This window comes from Thunnus thynnus, chromosome 15, assembly GCF_963924715.1.
Source record: "Thunnus thynnus chromosome 15, fThuThy2.1, whole genome shotgun sequence".
In the NCBI taxonomy this organism is placed as follows: domain Eukaryota; kingdom Metazoa; phylum Chordata; class Actinopteri; order Scombriformes; family Scombridae; genus Thunnus; species Thunnus thynnus.
The window spans coordinates 21126710-21148826 of NC_089531.1; the positions used below are offsets into that span (position 1 = coordinate 21126710).

The 22117-nt window shown below is 39.1% G+C and overlaps 1 long non-coding RNA gene across 3 annotated transcripts in view; it reads left to right on the plus strand.

The window, feature by feature from the left end:
* LOC137197862 (uncharacterized) overlaps positions 1–22117 on the plus strand; it is a 239677-nt gene that overhangs the window by 110170 nt on the left and 107390 nt on the right. Inside the window, exon 3 of one of the 3 annotated variants that reach the window (XR_010931523.1) lies at positions 18208–18264. The exons of the other annotated variants lie outside the window; for them this stretch is intronic. This is a non-coding gene — a long non-coding RNA (uncharacterized lncRNA). The remainder of the gene's footprint in view (positions 1–18207; positions 18265–22117) is intronic. 3 annotated transcript variants of the gene reach the window in all.

The window sequence follows — 22117 nt, forward strand, 5'->3', positions numbered from 1 at the left end:
CAAACGAACAAAAAAACATGTCAATGAGCCACATCGTTGTACTGGGTGACATGCTCCGCTTTTCACTGCTGCAATAAGACACTGTTGACCAAAATTTATAGTGCAATGAGGACAGCTCTTATAGAAAGTGAAGCGTATAACGACCACAGTGATGGCTCTTTGATACTGTACTTACACACAACAGTGCTTTGATCTAAATGCTAATGCACTTATAATGACAATGCTAACATGCTGATGTTTACCATGTTCATCATCTTAGTTTAGCATAATATTTGCTAATTAGCACTAAACACAAAGTATAGCTCAGGCTTGTGGGTATGTCATTAGTTTTGCAAGTATTTAGTCATGGACACTTGTCTTGATATGTCACTAAAAATAAAAAATGACAGACAGATCTGCCAACAAACCAGACAGATGTCACTGGCATCCATAGAGCCATGCAACTTGCATGGCTAAAAATGGATGAACTACGCAGTGTTTGCCCTAAAAATCTTATTTTTGAAGTTTCACTTGGGGACACTAACAGGACTTCAGATTTTTAGTCTTATTAAACAAAGCATGCCTCCTGATTAATTATACACAACCTTGGTGTATGTTTACATGTGTTTGTAGATGTAGTGTGTCTCTGTGCACATGTGCTTCTTTGGTGTTGTATTCTCAATCAGATGTGCTGGCATTAAAGTCGGGACAGAATAGGCAGGGGAAGGGAAATGAGATGGCATTTCAACAGAAAGTACAGATGGCAATATTGTCTGTGTAATGAAAATGGTAGCGCTGTAGCTAATATTTGCGTCCTTGGGGGGCCTGAATGATATTCTACATGCTGGCTTGAAATGTTGGGAAAAGATGACAAAAAGGCCTCAGTAAAACATGATAATGTTGCCCTACAAATTTTCTTTCTTTTTATCCGCCATTTCCTTTCTCCCTCTCTCTCTCTCTCTCTCTCTCACTGTCAGTGTGTGTGTGTGTCTGTGTGGTTGAATATCTACATATAAATGTTAGTTTGAGTTGGTGTCCGTTAGACTGCTGAGACCACATCCACACTATGCTTGTCGAAAATGCTTTCCAACATACATATAAAAACAGCAGCCTTGAATTATAGAGTTGATGCAAAAAAATGTAATCTTGGACATGAAGACATATGGCTGCTCAGACAAGTTTGAGGAGTGTGTAGCAGTAGTTTAATATTAAAGTAGGGGTTCAAAAGTAAAGGATGAACGTTTATGCTGAAGCATTTTGATTGATTCGAGTGTGTAAACTCTTCTTGTACTGGCAGCAGTGATGTAAGTCAGACTAAACCTCACTATTATCAATAATTTTAAATGTCAGTATAACTCATTGCACTGCTTATGTGTTGTAATTTTTTATTTTGTCAGACAGCTTTGTGATCATAAAATATTAATGGGTCAAAGTATTGTTTTATGCTTGTTCATTTGTCTGACAACAGACACAGAAATATATGTAAATGAGAACAATTCAAGTGTGAGTTTGACAATTGTGAAACGCAGTATATATGACCATCAAGAGCAGGAGGGGAATGAACTGAGGTTTAACAAGCTGAGCTCCGGCAGACTACCCATCTGTCCCACTCCTCTGCCAACTGAAAAAGGACAAACAGGAAAAAGATTTGGCTGTTTTTTTTGTTTTTTTGTTTTTTTTTTCTATTCCGTTATTTCAACGTGGAAGGGGATCTTGAGGAAAACAAACCTAAAAATTAGCTTGGACACGTCTTTTCCCACTTGAAATGGTTTTCAGATTTACAAGGCTCAGGGTGGATGCAATCTGAATGTTTCTACCATCTGGACTGCCTGCTTCTTCAATACAAAAATGGAAAGTATTTTCACTGCTAAGTGCAGTTTTGAGGTACAAGCTTGAACAATTTCTATTATTCTACTATTCTACTATTCAGGCTGCACTTTTACACCACTATACATTTCAGTGAGGTGTGTACATTTTATCCTCTGCATTTCTGTGACAGTCATACATGGGACGAATGCAATGAGACAGAATGTGCAGAAATCTTCTCTGATAGTTGTTTATTAAGTGTAGTGACCTTGTGAAAAGTTACTTGGATTATAAGCATAATGTAATTCTGGGCTCAATTCTGGTAAGCAACAATGGATAAGAAGACAATGGCATGCAACCACACAGCTGGTGTACAGAATTGTATTCCTTTCTCTGATCCATTCCCTTCTGTGTACTGTGAGTCTGTATGACATGCGTTCATGTGAGGATGGTGGTAGCTCCTACAGGGACTTGTGGCGGCATATTGATTGCAGTGGTGGATGGTGATGATGGCGTGATAAGGCTGATGGGGATGAGGAGGCTTGCCTCAGGCAGTAGTAATCAGAGTTATCCTCCAAGCCCCCTGCTTCACTCTCCTTTGATCAGGGGACCCAGATGGATCTTAACAGTAGTGATGGGGGTGTGTGTATCAGGGAGGGGGATATAAAGACCAAATCACAGACAGGTACACACCAGTAGCCCAAGGCAAGAAGCGCACTTTGAAGGAGGTAGCTCACACAGGCTCACTGCTCTAGTGGCTGACTGATAGGAGACAGAGGAAAACACAGCAGTCGCGTTACAACATGAGAGAAAGCTGGGACTCCACTTGTCGCCTTTTTTATCCCCTCACCATCTTCTGTCCCTCTCCGGTGCGCTTCATCTTCTGTTTGAGTGAAACGCTAATTCTGTCTAGGTTGGTCTCATTTTACATTGTCTGTGACATTGGAGGTCATTTACAGATTGATTTTCTCCGCATATTGTTGTGAAGTTTGCAGAGAGAAACAAAAAGAGAAAAGCAGCCCAGAGATCTGTTTGAACTTTCATTCCATATTTGAAAATTTGAATGCTATGGACTATATTCTATGAAATCCCTTTGTGGAGACCGGTGAGGTACTGTTTGAAAAAGTTAGGAAGCACAGCTTGTATGTTGGCTTTTATGAACACGACTTCCTCAAATATCTTAAAACCATTTTGTCTTTCGCTCTCAAACAAAGCCTTGAAATCTACAGTGGGTGTGTTTCCAGCAGTGCTTCGTGTCAATGTAATCACATTTCTGTATCTAGTAACACACACAGTTTGATTTAATACAGTAATTACACTGGAGTCACTGACCTGCTGAAAATGGTGTTACATTACACATAAAATTTCAGAAGAATCACACTGCAGCACACTGAATTAAATCCTTTGTCAACATTTGCCAAGAAAAATAACTGTACCTTGGCTCTGTGGGAGGGAAGAATATAAATAAAGTATAAACTAGCCAAAGATGCTAGTTGCTTTAAATAGTGGAGATGCCATTTAAAGAGAAACAGTGTCTAGATCAGAATCACTCCCACCAACACTGGAAAGGCCAATGCAGATTTAAATATTCGAGGGCTTAACTTATCTGATAACAATTTATCGGCCGATATTCTTTTTTCTTTTTTCTTTTTTTTTTACCAGAAACAAATAAGACACATTTTTGATATGGATCTGTTACACTTGGTTATTGACGAGTTCTGACCAATATATGTACTGAGTATCACATTATGAAGTTGGAAAATAAATATTTTAATGTCAAAAACATAACTCAAATAGCAATTACAACAGTAAACTTCACTGGAATCATTATTATTATTATTATTATTATTATTATTATTATTATTATTATCATCATTATTATTATTATTCGTTATTGTTCTTAACTATAATTGACAAGTTAGCATGGACTCTTCATAGACGAGAACAAGAAAAACTAATTTTTCAGAGTTACAATACCCTGTCACCAATGACATATCACATGCATTTTCATGTATTAATTTATTCACATTATCCATTTACCAGTAATCATGATTTAATATACAGGACAACATTTTCCAACTACTATTTGTGTCAACAGATTAAAATTACTTTTAAAAGTTTAAAAAAGGTACCGTTACTTTACTCTCTCTGTAATAACAAAAATGTAGTTTCAGTTGTAAAAAATAAGTCCAAACTTCTCAATTTCAAGATTGTAATTTATTTAGGACATTTTGTTGTGCCTTCTGATGTATCAGTCAGCCTCTAAAAAGGAACTTGGGCAGTAGCTATGGCAGCAAGTTATTTAATTATTATTGAAATAATATTCTGCAGTTTCCTGTCACATATTTTAGACTTGGTGTGAGTTAGTTTGAGGGCACTCTAATTAACTGAGTAACAAGACTTTGGTTTTGCTTTTCACTGTAGATAATTAACCAAGGCTCCATTTTTTTTTATAGAAAGAGATATGGAGTAAACAGTATTCTCAGGTATTACTCCAATTAAATGTTCTAAAACACAATTTTTTACTTTGGAGGAATGATGCCCAACCTTGTTTTACAGGATGCCTGGCAAGCTGACTTAAATTATAGAGGGAGCATGAAACTGAGAGTTTGTGTGTGAAATGAGTCCCTGCCATTTGGCCCAATCTCTCTGCCCTTACCATCTTCCCTTTGACCTATTCCATCCTCCATCTAGCCGCCTCTTTCACACTTTCTTAAACTCGCTTCCTGCCTCTCCCCCATCTCATCAAGTAAAGGAGAGAGGCCGCCTCCTCCAGAGAAATGCCATTTCCTCTGTGGATGTTGCTACTGCTCTAAGCCGTTCTTTCTCACACCATTTCACCCACAAGTGTTTTTCTTCTTTTTTCCTTTCCCTCATTCTGTGGGAGGAAGCTGAGGGGAGGATGCAGGCCCAAGTGGAAACCTCCGAGGCTGAAAAATAAAGCCAACGCCAAAGTGCCAAAAACTGCAGTTTCTAGAATGGCCACTTGAGGCTGGCTCCAAAAGTGAGTCAATCCCCATAGCCTTCCATGTTAAAATGCCCAACTTTATAGCAGAATTAAACATGTTTACAGCCTGGTACAAAAAACGGTTTTGGTCTCTATACCTAATTTCCCTGTTCATGACAACTGTACGGGGGTGAATTTTTATATAACTCACTCATTTAAATTTTATTAAGGCTTAAAGTTATGCATAATTAAGGGCGTGGCCGCCAATGACTTGTGGGTGCCCTCACAGGCAAGTCAATACCACAGTAACAATGTTGGTTGGGTGACATAACGATAGCAAAACCCTGGATTCACAGAGTGTAGGTGTAGCCATAGCCATCACTATTTCAGTGTGTTTTCAGTTCATGAAAGTTAATTGTAACATTTTTGTCGCCTAAAAAAGTCTTGTTCAGTGTTTGATTGTACTAATCAAAGGGGTCGGATGTTCAGTTTTTTCTGGACAAGTACAATTTTTAAAATGATTTTAAACTTGTTTTTCGCTAGTGAAAATTGGCATTAGCATTATCACAGTTAACCATAGACTGTAAATGCACTGTGCTAACTAAGTCAGCAGCTAGCGTTAGGGTCAGCTCCACTCTCATGTCCAAATATGGTCACTTGTGGCTCCAAAAATCCAAGATGGCAATGGTCAAAATGCAAACTCAAAATGGGAGTCCACAGATTATTGGATGATGTCATTATTTTTTACAGTCTGTGGATGGGCCAAACAGGCAGTCAGCGGGTAGAAAAGCTGGGACGTGTACTTCTCCGTCCACTTCTTTGGTACAACATTGTTGCATCATGTCCTTGGCTGCCTGACCTGACAGCCTCTTTGCCATGTGTTGAACTCTCCTCTGCCTTTACCCTCTTCTTTCTCACCTCACTTTTATCCACCCCCCTCCTTTTCTATTTCAATCTCAATCTAGTGTCCCTTGAGACGAAGAAAAACTCAGCAGGATCAGTAGGCAGCTTGTGCTGGGATTCATTCATTCACTCAAACTGGCTATATGAAACAATCACATGTGTTGTTTTTCCTTTTTTTTTTAACAGTAACTCCCAGGTGGAGACTCACTCATCATCGATGACTGACAGAAAACCATTAACCCTCCGCTCTCCCTCTTTCTCTGCCGCCTTTCTATTCTACGTAAACACATGCTGAAAAGTCATGCCGGAAATTACAGTCAAGCCCCCTCTTTTGTGGTAATTAGTCATAAAATATGACACGTGATGCACGTGCTCCGCCACGTTGTTGCCAGCTTGTTCACTATTCCATCATCACCACTCCAGTGAAATTGAGCAAGTAGAAAGGGAGTATATTAGCTGCATGATTGAGATGGGAAAGGTACATGCGCCTCTGGGAAGTTGATTGATCAGGCGAATAGTGTAATATCCTTTGTGATTGCTTGTATGTACAGTGTATGTGTGTAAAAAAACAGGAGAGGAGATACATGAGAAAAAGAAAGACAGCCCTGTGAAGAGGGCCAGCTGTTTCCAGTATTATAAGTTTCAAGGATATTGGGGTCACAGAGTTTCTGCCTGAGAAGAGACAGCTTTTCATTATAAGGCAAGTGGGAGGTCAGGCCAAGTCATTTCACTCCTACTCACACACACACAGCACGTTCACAGACAGAGCGAGATGGTAAATGGTAAGCAGACTCCCCAGAGAGCCTCCCGACTTTTATCCCCTCGTTAGGTTAGCTTAATCAACAGCCGATCAATGAGTGCTACATCATAATATGAACAAATAGTGATAGGTGATTTAAAACACCAAAGAGCTTTAATTACTGATCAATGTTTGCTGTGTGTATGCGTGTGTTCACTGTAATAGCATCTGCCCACACTCCCTTGCCATTTTATAGTTGACAGAAAGATGAAACATTTTTTCACCTAAGCTCTAACAGAAGATTTTGAATATTAAAGACTTCTCAGTTAATTTTTATCAGCTTCTTGCTGGTTGATAGCCTCCAGTCCCTTATCAGAGGGTAAGTTCACATCCAGGTAACTTCTCGCCTCACTCGTGCCCTCAAATAAGCTGTGCTGATGTTTGATCGAGGCTGGATAGATGATGAAAGCCAAATCCCTGGTATGTTTTATTATAAGGTAACATGGCATCTTCTTTCTCATGATATAGCCGCTGTAGTGTGCTGTGAATCTAATTTTGCGGCCACCGATCTCCAAAGAGATGTTCCTTTTTCGGGCGAGGATTCTGTCTCTTTCTGAGCTGCATAGATCACTCTTGGAGAGCTGGAACGAAGCGCTCTGCCAATGCAATGCAGTCCAAACAGATCTGGCAGGGTAAGCAAGAGTTTAGGGAACCAACATGTGATGTATTAGACAAAAAAAGCCATTACATTATCACCTTGAGTTCCCTCTTCCAGGTGAGCTAAACGAATATCGTCCCTCCAGTTCAGCAACCATAGCTTCCAGGTGCTCACATTTCTTGAGGCAGAGAGATAATGATTTATTTGCATCACTCACAACTCTGGAGCTTCACCGTGGGTAATCGTTATCTGTTCCATACAGATAATGACTGCCAGCTACGTGCATAAATGCTTGATCGATTTGGCATCTGCATTTTGGAAATAGCTTTCCATGGTGGACTCAGTGAACCGAGCCAACGCTGAGGTGTCCGCATCGTCCGTAGGCACAGTTTGTTGGATATCAGTCACTTCTTCCTTCTCACATGAAGTAATGCTTTTGGAAAACCAAGGTGTGCTTTGGCAAGAACACAATATTTACTTTCTGCCAAAAAATGGTGCAACTATGTAGTTTTTCCTGTTCATTTTTCGTTGTGATAAGGAAGTAAAATGCAGAGTTAAATTACAATGTCTTGATCATGTCACATGGTTCCTCACCTAGAAAATCAAAAACATGAGATGATGTGCTTTTTGTTTTTGCTTTGATGGCATTTTTGTGTTTTCTATTGGAATTTCAATTGTGTCAGCAATGTCAGATTAGGTTATTCTTTTCTCTTTACAATGATCAGTTCCATTTTTCATAAATAAATATATTATTTTTGTCTCAGCCACCTCATATGACAGACATATACACGAGAATGCACTGGAACTTGATCGGTTGGATCCATGGAAGGAAAAAAATACTAATCATGGTATTTTTTATGTCAAACAAACAGAGATGGAGTGGAGGAGGTCCCCTGGAGTTAAACAGGGATACATATATTTGTTGTACAGGTGGAGCAATACAACACTAATTCATTATCATTAGCTGGAGTTAATCACCTGTGCAAACACTTTACTCACCGAATTGATTTTTTTAAACAGCCAAGAAAAGAGAAAGGCCATCAAGATCAGGGTTATTTCTCTGAGCCTCTAAGTAGGGATTACAGTGTTCTTACCTCAATGGTAGTGTATGCAGTCTGTCAGGACAGCTTAAGGTAATGTTTATGTAGATTTACTTAAATTTACATGTAATTTACGTCTGCCTTTCTTCACTTTGCACTTACCTGCCTTAAAGTTTAAAAAGCATCCCAGCCTTTACACATCAAAGTAATGCTTTTTCAAGTGTTGTCAGTGTGACATTTTGCTCAGTTCCATTAACAAATACATGGATGATGCTTCACACCTTGTTTGTCTTATTCTCGCCAAACACATATAATTGCTGGTTGTTACCCTGTCAGCAGATGTGTAAAAACAAAGATACCTAGAAAGGAAATGTGGAAATCTGACCACTGTGACACTTTCAACACATGTATTTCTGTCTACATTTATTCAAGCACATAAGAGCGTGTTTGTTTGTGTACTCATTTCATACATAATACACACATCATGTAATGTCCAAGACATATTTACAGTATCACATTTGCTAGCAGCAAACATAAAGTTTGAAATTTTAGTTAATTGAATACGCAAGTTTTTAGTTGTGTTAGTGTTTTGTTTTGTTTTGTTTTGCATCCAACTGAATGCACTGTGGCATGCATTAGTACACACTCAGCAGTGTGTATGTGTGTGTGTGTGTGGTCTATCATAGGCTACTTTCGTACAAATTTCAGACTAAAGACCAGTTAATTGGGGACGGCTTGTCCAATTAGAAACAAAGGCCATGTCCCCAATTGGTAAAAAGCTGCTTTTTGGGTCAGTGGTTAAGTTGAAGGGTTATGGTTAGGGTTAGGCTTGTAGGTTAGTAGTGGTTAAGGTTAGGATAAGTCACCAGGAAATTAATGCATGTCAGTGTAATGTCCTTTGAAGTGATGGAAACACAACTGTGTGTGTGTGTGTGTTTGTGTGTGGCTGAAGAGCCAAGTTGCTGTGATTGCGATCCACCATGTTGTTATTGAGCCGAGGAGACAGATCTGAGCCTGCGGTGTCAAGGGCTAGATGGATGTCAGCAGCGTGGGTTAAAATGTGTTTCTGCCTGCAGTCCTCGGGTGATTTCCACAGCGCACTGAGCAGAGTGCACAGTCCTTGCCAGGGGGCACCATTACTGCCGCCGTGTGCAGGAGAGATGTGGCAAATGTACCTGGATATGATCCACAGTGGGGCTACAGAAACAAGACATGACTCCCCTCTCTTTTTGTCCTGTTGCCTCTACTGCTTTTTGATCTCACATTTCCTGTCTGGTTACAAAATCTATATGTTAGAGATCACACAGGAGCAGTCTTTCCCTACTGTGAGTGTTGTAAAAGGCAGTTTTAAGCTCAGTGAACAAAGCATCACACACAGAGCACTGTTGAGCATTCTCATTCCACATTCAGAGAACGAAAAGCCCTGAAGGCACTGGATGCAGTAATTGATGCATATCATTGGGCCCTCTAAATTTGATGTTCTTTTTTGCCCAAGTGCAAATGGAAGATTTTAACCATCAGACTTGACACCTGTTTTTCATTACTGTAGTATTCATGCAACAGCATCATATTTCTCCTGGACTTAGATAAACCCTGTGTAAGCTGACTAATTTGGACTAATGATTGTTGTGATTCATATCTATTTGCAGACTTAAGAGTAATACTACTGCTAATAAAATTAATTTGTGGCAGTGAAACCAGAGTGGAATTGTGTGCATGTGAGCAAGCAAGCATCCCCTCCTCATATTTAACCACAAGTGGTTTGTTAAATGCCAATAATTAACCCGTTAGTGGCAGTGTAATTTTCCCGTCATTATCATTTAGGCAAAATGTCACAGACGATGGCTGCCAAAAGAACATACCCTAAAGAAGCACGGTTTCAGTGACTGTGAAATTGAAACTGCAGACTAAGAAAGTAGAGGGAAGTGGTGGAAAGAGAAGATATGGTTGAAGGCCCGGGATGTGGTGTTTCAAACAGTGGCGGAGGGTCACTGATGCAGCTAATCATGTAAGTTCTGAGGCTTGCAGGTTGGAAGAAATAAAGAAACAGCCGACTGACTTTAAAAGGGAGGTCAAAAGCACATTAGAGCACGCAGAAGCAGCACCACAACTTCTAGAGGAGGAGAGGGGTCTGCAGCACTTTCACCACCTGACTGCATGCTGTAGAGACACCGCTGCTGGCTGCTACACACTGCAGCATGACAATGATCAAAATGCAGGTGGAAATGTCTTAATGTACAAAAGGCGGAATGCTCAGAACACAAGATTCGTCTCTGAAGTGTCAATTTCAAGTGTGAATGTATATATAGTAAGTGCCTGTATTTATTAACAGTTGACTCAAAATTTATATTTGATTATGCGTTTTATTTGTCACTGACTTGGTCTCAACACATTTACAGCAAAACTAGTTTTTTGTGTTTGTATTGCAAGAGATAGACTGAGAGGAGAGAGGAAGACGGTCTTGTTCGAACTGCCGTTCAGTCCTCTGCTCTCTGTGATCACATACGCTGTGTTTTTAAAGCAGCTGAATTCACAGTATAGTTCTCATTTACATATTTTTCTGTTTCTGTTGTCAGACCTCACAAGTAGTGACTACAGAAGTAGTGGAAGTAGTGGGAAATGATTACAGCTCATAAATACTACCTGTCAACCAGCAGTCATTACCAAGCTGCACTGCAGATAAAATATTTTATGCTCAGTACATCATCTCACAAAATGAACAAAAATACAGGTAATGATAGCAGCAAAGCTGCTGCAAACATGTATTCAGTATGCTTGTAAAACAAGGAAGCTGGAGGCAAAGACTCTAAACTATATTAGAAATGTAGCTGAAGAACAGATGCTCCACTTTTGAAACATTTCCAATTGACATTAAAACAGCGACAGATCCATGGCACGGCTAGAATGTGACACAGCTGGATTCTGTGGACATAAGGAGTTGAGGTTAGGTAAAGATTGTGGTCTTTGTTTAGGAATAAATATAGGTGACTTGAAGAATAAGACAAGACAAGTTTACCTTTGTAACAGAAACCACAATCTTCCCCTAAAATGCAACAAAAAACAGGCTGCGTCACAGACTATGGGTAATTGGACATGTGTCAGTTGATGTCAATAGCACAAGCTGGACATGTCACACAAACAGATAAAGTAGTCAAGGTACAGTAACCTGGGAGGAAATATGATGAAAATGCTGCTTTACCAGAGAGTTGATATGCATCAATGCATGGAAATACAACAGTGGCATTTCCCAGTGAGATGATGTATGCTATACAGTGCTGGTGTGTGTAGCCTGTAATATCGTGATAAGAAAACAAAGCAGTGCCTATTCATGCATGGAAACACACACACTCAGAGCCCACTCAAAAATAAGTAAGACATTGTCAAAAAAATCAGCTTTGTCAGATGGAAAGGTCTTCTAATCAAAGAAGATTTTATATAATAATATAACAATAATACAACAGTGAACTAACATAATAACATTGGAGGCTTAAAAAACAAGACAATGAAGTTACTTTTCATCCTGAGGAGTGTCAGATCTCTGTAATAGCCTGCTCAACATGTTCTACCAGTCGGTGGGCAGCACACTGCTCTCTACAGCCGCGAGCTGGGGAGGAAACATCAAGGCAGGGGCTGCAGGAAAGATTAATAATCCCGGTGAAAAAGGATGGCTGTCTTGTCAAGGCTGGACACCCTGGAGGCAGGAGCAGGCGGGGAGGATCAGGACTAAAGTGAACTCCATCTTGGACAACACCTCCCAACTGTCTGTGCTGTGAGGAGGTGGGAGGCTGAAGACACCCGTGAGGTGTTAGACTGAGTGCTTTAGGCTCTTCTTTGTGTCACAACCATTACACTGCTCAATGCTTCATGTTTAAAGGGCCCCAGTTCAAGCCTACTGGGAGGGGAATGACAGGAATGCTGGACTGAACTGAAGTGCCGTGGCATCTTTCATCTCCATCAGCACTTTCTGTGAGATGATACATATTATCTGCACATGAGGAGACCTGTATGACAGTTTACCTGTTCATAACCCTTGGGAAATACCGATAAAAATCATTGTTTAAATATTCTACTTCTGCCCTGGAGCTTATGACATGGAACAGCTGTTAACAGGCACCTTCTGTATGCATGCTACTTTGCTATTTTTTTCGTTAGTTAATGAATTAGAATGTGTACCTGTGGAGTTTTTAATATACAACTCACATTTACACATAATTTACACTACTGAAAAACCACTTAAATATCATCAGCTTTCACATATTTCTTTTATTGTTGTAATTTGTGTGCTTGGTATGGTATTTCTGTAGCTGTACGTGTTTCACTGTCAATATGGCATACATACTGATTATTTTATTATTAATTTTCATTAGTTATGTACATAATTGATGCAAAGGCTATATAGAATCCACTCTTTGTTTGAAGTTATATATTTTTTTTTTACTTAAGTGCTATTTTTACATTGCTGATAGTGTATTTTGTTCAAGCACTTATGCTGCTATCAAATTTCCCCGTGGGATTGCACGTATCTTTTTGTCCTTATCTGAGAGATGAATTTTGTGTGACAGCATTATGTGTGCAAATGTTGCCGGGACCTTAAACTATGCCTTGTGAGATCCCAAAGGTGATGTACTGTGTGCTGAAAAAATGATGATTTGCATGTTGTGACAGAGACTGTTTGGTTGTGATCTGATGTGAGCTGGCTCTGAGCCGAAACTGAGATACCCAGCACTGCTTAAGGCAGTTAGTTAAAATTGCATGAGTTACTGATTTAAATGTTCCTATATGGTCTAAAAAAGGTTAGAATCAAGCATTTTTCTGCTTCTGTTGTTCAAAGGAAGTCATTAGGCTTCATTAAATGTATCACTATTGATGGGCCTCTAGTAGCACTATGGAGCAGGTTTTTTTAATGAGTGGGTTCTCGTTCGGTTTGTCTTGCGCACAAGAGCGCAAATGCACACGGGTGATGCAATACACAGTCACTGTACAGTCAATACACAATAATTTCTTGATATTGCACTGATCAACAGGTGGTGGGAATACACCAAGATATGCAGCAATGTGCCAGAAAAGGGAGGGAAAAAGAAGGCTGTTAGCAAGTTAACAACATAAAGGACAGATTTGGACACATTGGATTGACATCAATGATGCACACAATTCATTATTTGTTTACCAAAACAATTTCACCTTAACATACAAACACTTATTAATAGTAACCAGTGTTTGATGCTTACCTAATTCTAGTAGTTATTTGTTGATGAAATGTCAAAATTTATCATAGCTTACCCGCTTTCCTTGTGTTTCTTTTCTGAATTTGATTTTCTGATTGCAAAGCCTTGTGAATGTTGTTCACCAGTCACCAACATCAGAGTGTCCCACCCACTCATGAAGACACATGTAACATAACGACAAACGAGAAGCTGAGCATGATGTTTACTTTAATGGATAACCTTTCTCAATCATGTACAGTTTCACTGGCAAGGCTGTGTGGGAGACTGGAAAAATGCAGACTGATTTAATTGTAATAATTGTGGAGAGTTATTACAATATTTTAAAAAAAAGAGTGGTTGGATTTTTCTATCAAATGTTTACAGATCCCCTATAGACATGTTTTAAGACGTGAATGTTTTTGGATGTAAAAATACTCTGCTTGGAATAATAATTTATGTCTCATATGGTTTCTTCACAAAAAAGTTAAGATAACTTGTTAAAAATTCTTAAAATAAAAATCTCCATCTCCCTCATTGAAAAATTAAGGATCTGTGAAAATGAAAATATTGTCTCTTTCAAAAGTTTCACTGCTGGGTACAAGATGCCTCCTACTTCACTGAAAAGTCCGGTCCCTATGTAGTATGTGCATTGTAGGCTTTAAGTTTCCTCATCATACTTTTATAAGTTGCATACTGCACCATGATTAGCTCCAAACTGGTTGTGATGTCACAAATGATGCTTATAGGTCCGCCCCCTTAAGCTCCAATTCTCTGGGAGAGCAGATAAACTTTTCCCCTTCAGCAGATGAATGTAAAAACAGCCTTCAAGTGTCAAACTCTGCACATGCAGTGCATCATTCTGCTCAGTGAAGCTTCAACATCCAACTGAAGGAACAAGAACAAAGACATATTTTTGCGTGGAGGAGGACTTAATAATAAAACACCTCAAAATGCCTCATATTGTACACAAACTACTCATGTAGTAGTGGTTTCTACCTAGAGACCAGCAGCAGTAGTGCTGGCTAGCTGTTATGGCCGTTGAAGGTTGCAGCTCTATTGGAAATAAATGTTTATTTACTCACCTTCATGGTTGTGGAAGTACTGGTGAAGTTTGTATTTCTGCACAGCACAAAGAGACATAGCTAGCACAGCCATACTCTGTAAATCTCCGCAACAAGATAAACAGCCAGGAATTGGCCCCTAAAAGGGTAGAGCTTGTGTTCAGAGTGTTGTAAAGCAAAACAAATAAACAATTACTTTTATTAAATACCCTTCAGGGAGTGTGATCATTAGACAAAATGTGAGTCTGTTGGATAAAATTAGAGAGAAGATGATCAGACGTGATAAGAAAATTAGAATAATTGTTTTCCTGCTTAAACTTAAAAGGAAACTTTGGGATTTTTCAACCTGGACCATATTTTCCCATCATTTTGTGTCTAAGTGACTAATGGGGACAACAATTTTTGAAACTGGTCCAGTATTGAGCGAGAGAGCTGCAGCCAGCAGCCGCAAAATGGGCTGCAATGTAATCCTTTTGGACAATTGCATCCTGTCAATATGTGTCCAATAAAAGTTTTTGCCACTGACAGGCTCAGTGTCATTATTAAGTGTCTGACATTATGGAAAGGACCATAAGGAGATATAAAACGTTTTTCTTTACCTTTTGCTTATTCCGGTCTGTTCTGTTATTGTGTTTAATCAAGTCTCGCTCAGAAACCTCATGAGAGTTGAGTGGTTTGTACTTTTTCATTCAGTTGAGCTTGTAAAATGTAATGCATACAGCAACTTTTAGCCAATAACTTTGATGCAAATCATCTCAACTTTTTTCTGCCGCTGCAGTGTCAAGTAGGTCTGGGTCACTACAATAGCAAGTAAATGCAACTTAAGTACTTAAATACACAGACGGTTATATTTATGACTTTCAAATTCTGAAGTGGGAGGTTTTTCAATTTTATATAGTAGCTTTTCTGATAAATCTATCTTTGCATTACAAATGGATAAGCTGTTGAAATGTTTGAAACGTCCAGATATCAGCCAAGGACTTTATTCACCACCAACACTCTGATAAAAAGATGAGCTATTTCAAGACAGGCAACATGTAAAAAAATCTGGTCTTAAAGGCATATGTAATTCAAAGTCCATTCAACAGATTTTGAAGCATTGTTTGTTCTCCTAGATTTAACACTAGATATTAATTCTGGTTTATTACAACTTGGCCCATTATTTCTATGGCTATGATGACATTTTTTAGTAATTACTGAAATATGAAACATGGCAACTTCAGTACAGTCGAGTCTGACAGGTCAAGAAGAACAAGTAGTTGGATAATCAGTTGTAAGGAAGCCAAGAGTTTTTCCAGATTATCTAAACCACTTTTCTCACGGGTATAACTAAAAGTCAACGAGACTGATATGTTGGTAATAATCATTCATTGTGTATGAAACCTGTGTTCACACAGTTTCTGCAGGGACAGAAGGTCAAAGTTGAACCAGGAATCGGTCTGTAAACTGTGATGGATGTTTATGATGGACGGTTTGGCTTGTTTTCTGGCTAACCGTCTGATTGTCTGACTGCTCTTGTTTCATGCCTTGTCTGGCTTCTCTTCCCAGATCTCAGCAATTAACTAAAAAAAAAGGGAGAAAAAGCGATAGGAATGATGACTAAACGCTACAAAAATAGGAATGCCTCACATGGTACATTCAGTTCACATGCAACTTCTGTGAACTTAGATTGTGCGTCATTTGAGTGCAATAGTTCAGGGATGTACCAATGTTGGAGCAATGTACAAATTGTGTATTAATGCTCCCGTTGTCTCCAGAAAGTATAGTTTTACCCCTCAGAGCAGTGATGTATGAGCTGTGTACAGTGTGTGTGTGTGTGTGTGTGTTTGTGTGTTTGTTTGTTTATGCATGAGTGAGTCATGGTGACGGGGTTGCTCGTGAAGTAGGCACTCTGGCACTATGACAGAATGAGGTCGCCCCGCTGCAGAATGACACGCTCAACATGTCAGCCTCTCTCTCTCTCTCTCTCTCTCTCTCTCTCTCTCTCTCTCACTCACACACACACACACACACACACACATACACATACACACACCTCACCATGTCCCTGAATAAGTCAGCTTGGATAATGGTGAAGCCTTTGGCTGTGAAACACTGCCCCACTCTCAAACACACACATAAAACACAGAAGAGAGAGTGTGTATAGGTACACAAAATAGTGATATGGTTATGCATGAGTCCAAACTGAGTCACAGTAAAGAAAGTCCTTATGGGTATTTTTGCTTCCTTACAACTCTTACCAAATTATATGCAACGTCTGAAGAGTTTTATTCAAACTAAGTTGCATACTGCTCGTTGGAATAAAAAACAGGACAAAGATAGCAAGTAAAGTTTAATTTGGCACAACGTGTGGCACAGTGTAACTCATGTTGCATCATGCTTTGATTATTCAGACAAGTACACCTGCTGTTTAACTGTTATTTAACACAGTAGCGTTCTACAGATAGTGGTGGTGTGTCATTTCTAGAACAGCAACAACACATACCGGTCACCGTGAATTGAAAAATACAACGGAGGGTGAATGTGTGTTGGGGGAGAGAACAACAGCTGATGATGAAAGTAAAGCTTGTGTTTACTGAGCATCAGGTGTACAGTAGAGGAGAAACATAACAGAACTGAACTCAGGAGCTCCAGATTTCATAGGATATCCTCAAGGTGTTGGCGTGCTGTCAGTCATTAGGCATTACTCATTCCAGCTGAAGCCAACACTTTTTCGTTTTGAGATTTAAAAAAAAAAAAAAAACCAGTGAGAATGTGGTATTGTTTTTTCAGTGTTGAAATGCTCATTCTTGTGTCAGCAACATAAGATTCGAGCTTTGTTCTGCAAATGTTACTGTGTTACCAAATTATCTTTTGGGATTTTATCAGATGAGAAATTGAACATTTAGATTGAGATTTTATGAGGTCAATTTATCAAGATAATATGTGAAAATGTGTTCCAACTTACTCCTTACAGTAGTTAGTTAGTAGAAACCAAGCATTTCTCTCATGGCCAAGGAGCATATCATTAATGAACTACTTCTGTTTGTGAGGTTACAGGTTACGTAAGAAGCCCCTTTCACGAATATGTAGTATTTCAGCAGTATTGGAAGCCAGTGCTAGATGTTATAAGAGTTTAGGGTAAGCTCTGTCCTGCTTTTTTACTGGATTTGTGGAAGTTTGCAATTCAGCATCCCCAGCCAGCATTGCCCCAGATAGCATTACATTTGTCTGACACACCGGTTTCTCATCACCCTAAAAGCCTTTTTCTTTTAGAACATTAAAAGTGAAAACATACTGTTTGAAAATACAAACACGTATGTAAGAACAACAACCAAAGATTTCAATATTATTGCTTTGGAAACATTAAACGTCACCCCAAGACAGCGTTCCTAACCAGCTCATGGAGCTACATGGCTACAGCTAATCAAAGCTGTCATTTCAGCCAGAACACTTGGTGGTCGTCGTCTAGAAATGAGAAACCTGCTATTGTCTACCTAAATCAAAGACCCATTCTTTTAAAAAACTTCCAAAAATTTGAGTGGTAAATCTGTCACTGTTATTTTTTTAAACTGTGCAAGGACAGAAAGCTTGACAGGTGGAGTGACAGTAATGAAGCTTAACGAACAATCAATTGCAAATTGAGCGTACTCCTGTTGTCGTGAGCTTGGACTCTCAAGTTCAGATTAAGTTCGAACACCAGCGAATGCGACCTTTACGTCTGGAGTCTATGTGGAAGCAAACATCAAAGGCCAACTGTTGGTATGTGACTTGATTGTGAAAGTGTTCCACAAGACAGCAGATGATTCATTTCATATAAAACTGTATCACCTCACCAAAGTTCTTTGAGGATAAAATGTAGACATAATAGTCCTTTCTATCTCTATGCAGATCGATTTCACTACAGTGTTCGCCAAGACACTCACTGCCGGCAAGCAGCTGATAGAGGTAAAAGACTTTATTGGCATCATAATCAGAGTACTTTGTAAGTCTTGCTATCTAATGCAGAGTATGTGGAGTTTTACAAAATTATAGAGTACTTCCAATATTGGAAGAGTGGTTATAGTTTAACACTGACTGTTCACTTTGTTTGGACTTCCTTGCCCTTACAGTGTGCCTTAGTGTTTTTTTATTGTGCTGCACTGCACTTTAGGCCTGTGTAGTGCATCAAAGGGCCTATAAGATTGAGCCAAGTTCTGCTGAATAAAACATTTAGCAGCTGATCCTGGCAAACACTAAAGCACAAGGAAAAGAAAGGAGAACTTTCCTCTTGTACTTTTTTGTGTCTTTTATTTTCATTTGTGCGTGCAAGTGTGTGTTTGTGTGAGTATGTGTGTGTGTGTGTGTGTGTGAGTGAGTATGTGTGTGGCAAAGGTTGAAGTACCTTCAGGTCGCTCTCTATCTCTCTTCTTGCCCAGTGTAGCTCTGCAGAATGGAGTTGTGTTTTGATTATTTTTACTTGTAGCATCTCTGCACTTCTGCACACTGTCAGAGTAATGCATAGACCTTATCTTGGAGAGATACCTCTCTGCATATGAACTACAAAAGGATATCACTACAGATTCTGGTGGTCGGGGAGAGGGATGGTAAGAGAAGGGGGGGGTGCAGGGGGGAGAAGAAAGACGAAGGGATTAGGTCACTTGAACAGTTGATAAGGCCAAAAACGGCTGCAAAAATTTCCCCTTATAATTTAATAACATTCTTGGCTCTTGTCTCTTGGGTTTTGCATTTCATTACAAAGATAGGATAAAGTATTGAATAGTAATATGTTGAACAGTAATAGGATGAATTTTAATGAAATGAATGAGGATATTTTTTTGAACTTTTAGACGCCATTAAAAAGGGCACAAAACCTCATGGTGCCCCAACAAAGCAGCAAGAATGAAACATTATTGTCGTAAATAGTATTGAATATTTTCCAGAACCACCACTTCTTCAGTATTAACATGCAGTTTCTCAAAGGCTGCACTACACATCTGAATGTAATATATTCTGGGCAAAGTGTGCACACTTTATGTGAGCCAGACGGTGTGTATGTATCATACAACTGCTCTTGGAAAACTTTAAGGATAATTCTGGTTTATTATAGCTATGGTCATATTCTCATATTTCTCAATCTTTGGGCCATCATTTTGGTTATAATAACATTGCACTGACCAAAGAAATTGCTGAGATCTGGATATACGGTGACATTGCTACAACACTCTGCCTGAATTCTTTTTAGCGATGTCACCATATTCCCATATCTCAGTAATTAAAGGCACCCTGTGGAGTTTTCTTCTACAAAACCAAACCTTTCGTGTATGTTCAGTTTCTCACCAATACACATCTTATCATCCTTGAGATCAAACATACATTTCCCTCCCCGTAAAACATTTTTTAAAAACCCAATTTTTCTGACTGTTTTGACTCATGCATCGTTTACATTAATCTTAACTAGCTGGCAGTCTTCTTTTTCTTTCCACTTCGTGAGCGCATTGCTATGTTTCTTTGCAAATCACCCGCCAGCTGTCGATTAGTAGAATAGAGGGAGACCAACTGTGTATCCTGTTGCTGGCATTGTAGTGTGTGCCAACGCTAACTGCTACTAGCGCCAAAAAACAACACAGGGTACCTTTAATCGAGTGAGTACAATGTCATTATTAGAAATAGAAACCACAGCCAAAACCATGAAAATAAGACCCAAGATTAGATAAACTGGAAAACTTCTATAAAAAGTAAACTTCTTTCTCTCCAAAATACTTTTTTTTCTTTTATTGTAGACCTTGTATATTTTTTCAGACAAGAAATCACTTAATTAGAATGCAGATTTTATTGATTCTGAGCATATGCTGTAGTCACCAGGTTAGCCTTTCGGCTCAGTTCTTCTCTCCATAATATTGGCTTTCAGTGAGAAATGCCAACAGCCTACAGTACAGTGCACGGTGGACAAATGAGGGAAATACTAGTGACTCAAAGATCATCATCATGGTGAAACTGGATCCTTACACTCTCTACGACTCTTTCACTCAAGCTTGATATACTTGTATGAACTCTGTAGTCTTGCTGAGTATCAAAGCACCATTCAGGTACAGTATCCTGCCAGTAATGCATAACAGCACATTCATTTACATGTACACAGTGTCCTCTCATTCTCTCTCTATGAGACACACACTGTGTCACACAGGCGCACACAGACACACTCCTCACACTGCCAGGCCCAATCATGGTCCTGTGTGCCAACTGCTGCCCTAGGATAAAACCGCCACAGTCCTCATATATTTTAGATAATTGAACAAATTATGTACGCCTTGTTGTCATGTTCTGGGGTAAGTGTGGCTCCTAGCATTAGGTATTTGCCCTTATGTCTATTATTAATTGTGAAAGTTGTTTTTCCATTCTGTTTTGCTATACAGGCATCATTAGTCACATGGCAGATCTGCCATAGGCTACGCTTGCGACCAGTTAGCCAACCAACTACAGGGTGGAGAAAACTAGCAGTATGAGTGAATGTGAGTGATTGTCTGTGTGCGCTCATGAGTATGTGTGTGATACACATGCCTGTGTTTAGCCAGTAACAATAATCGTTAATACTGATTTAAAATTACACTCAGGTTTTCAGTGTTTTGTGAAATATAAAAATAAAAAATGACAGAGGTCAACTAAAGCTTTATCTGTACCATTTGACACTCAAATACTGAATAGTGAAATTAAAAAATTAACAGAAAAAATTAGGTAAAAATCATCAACTTGAGATCTATGGCTGTGTGTTCTTCTCACTGAGATGGATTGAGTGCTCATCCCAATACACAACATCCTGAAGCAAGTAGATATATTTAAGAAGCTAAAGGATTGATTCAGCCTTTACATTCAGTAATCTTATACATCTGATACAGCTTGCAAGGGGAAATCCTCAGAATAACATGTCAGTCAACTCAAAATAATCCTCCAGTCAAACAGGAATGAATTCCATGCATATGACCTACATATGGCATTCAGTAGTGTGGAAGTGGGTCTTAAGTTTTAAATAATCCTCACACAGAAATGTAAATGACTCTTTCTTTTGTGCCTCAAATGGTGTTCCTTTCACTCCTCAGTGACCTCCATCTCCTCCTTCATCCCTCTTTTATAAAGCTTTGCATATGACTTACTTTAATTTTTAGTGACACTAAGATGACATCACTGCAACAGCACCATGGGCACCTAAGCATTAGAGCAAATGGAACAGATGGATCCCCATTATTCAATTAGTGGTAGCAAAGTTATGGTTTTGCTAACCCCACTTTTTCTCTTTTTAAAAACTTATTAGGATACAGTCCCCGTAATCAGGTAATTATATTTAAGCAGCCTATATCAATGATCATTTTACGATTTTCAGCAACTGACAAAAACAAGTAATAAAAAAGCACACATTTTTGGACCACCTTTTGAGTTGGTTGAACCCGTCACTGATTGATCAGCACAGCCTGACAGCGTAGTAAGTGAGAAACAGACAAACAGAGTGGAGCTTTTCCTCACAGTGTGAAAGTATCTGAATTAACAAACAGTCAAAAGTTCAGCGATGAAAAGTACTTATTTAGACTTCTTAAGTTTTAGTCAGACTTTGGATGGAATTATTTTTAAATACGAAGGCGCATTGCTCCATGTAATGATCTCTCCTTTCATCCAGCCGCTCTGCACTGTGCTTTCATTATTATGATTATTCTCTCATTTTCTCATACACGGTAAATGAGAGGTGCAAGTTTACATAAGGGGTGGTTTCACAGTAAGGTCTAATCCTCAACTAAAATGGCCCTTTTAAGTCTTGAGAAGCAAAAGTCAG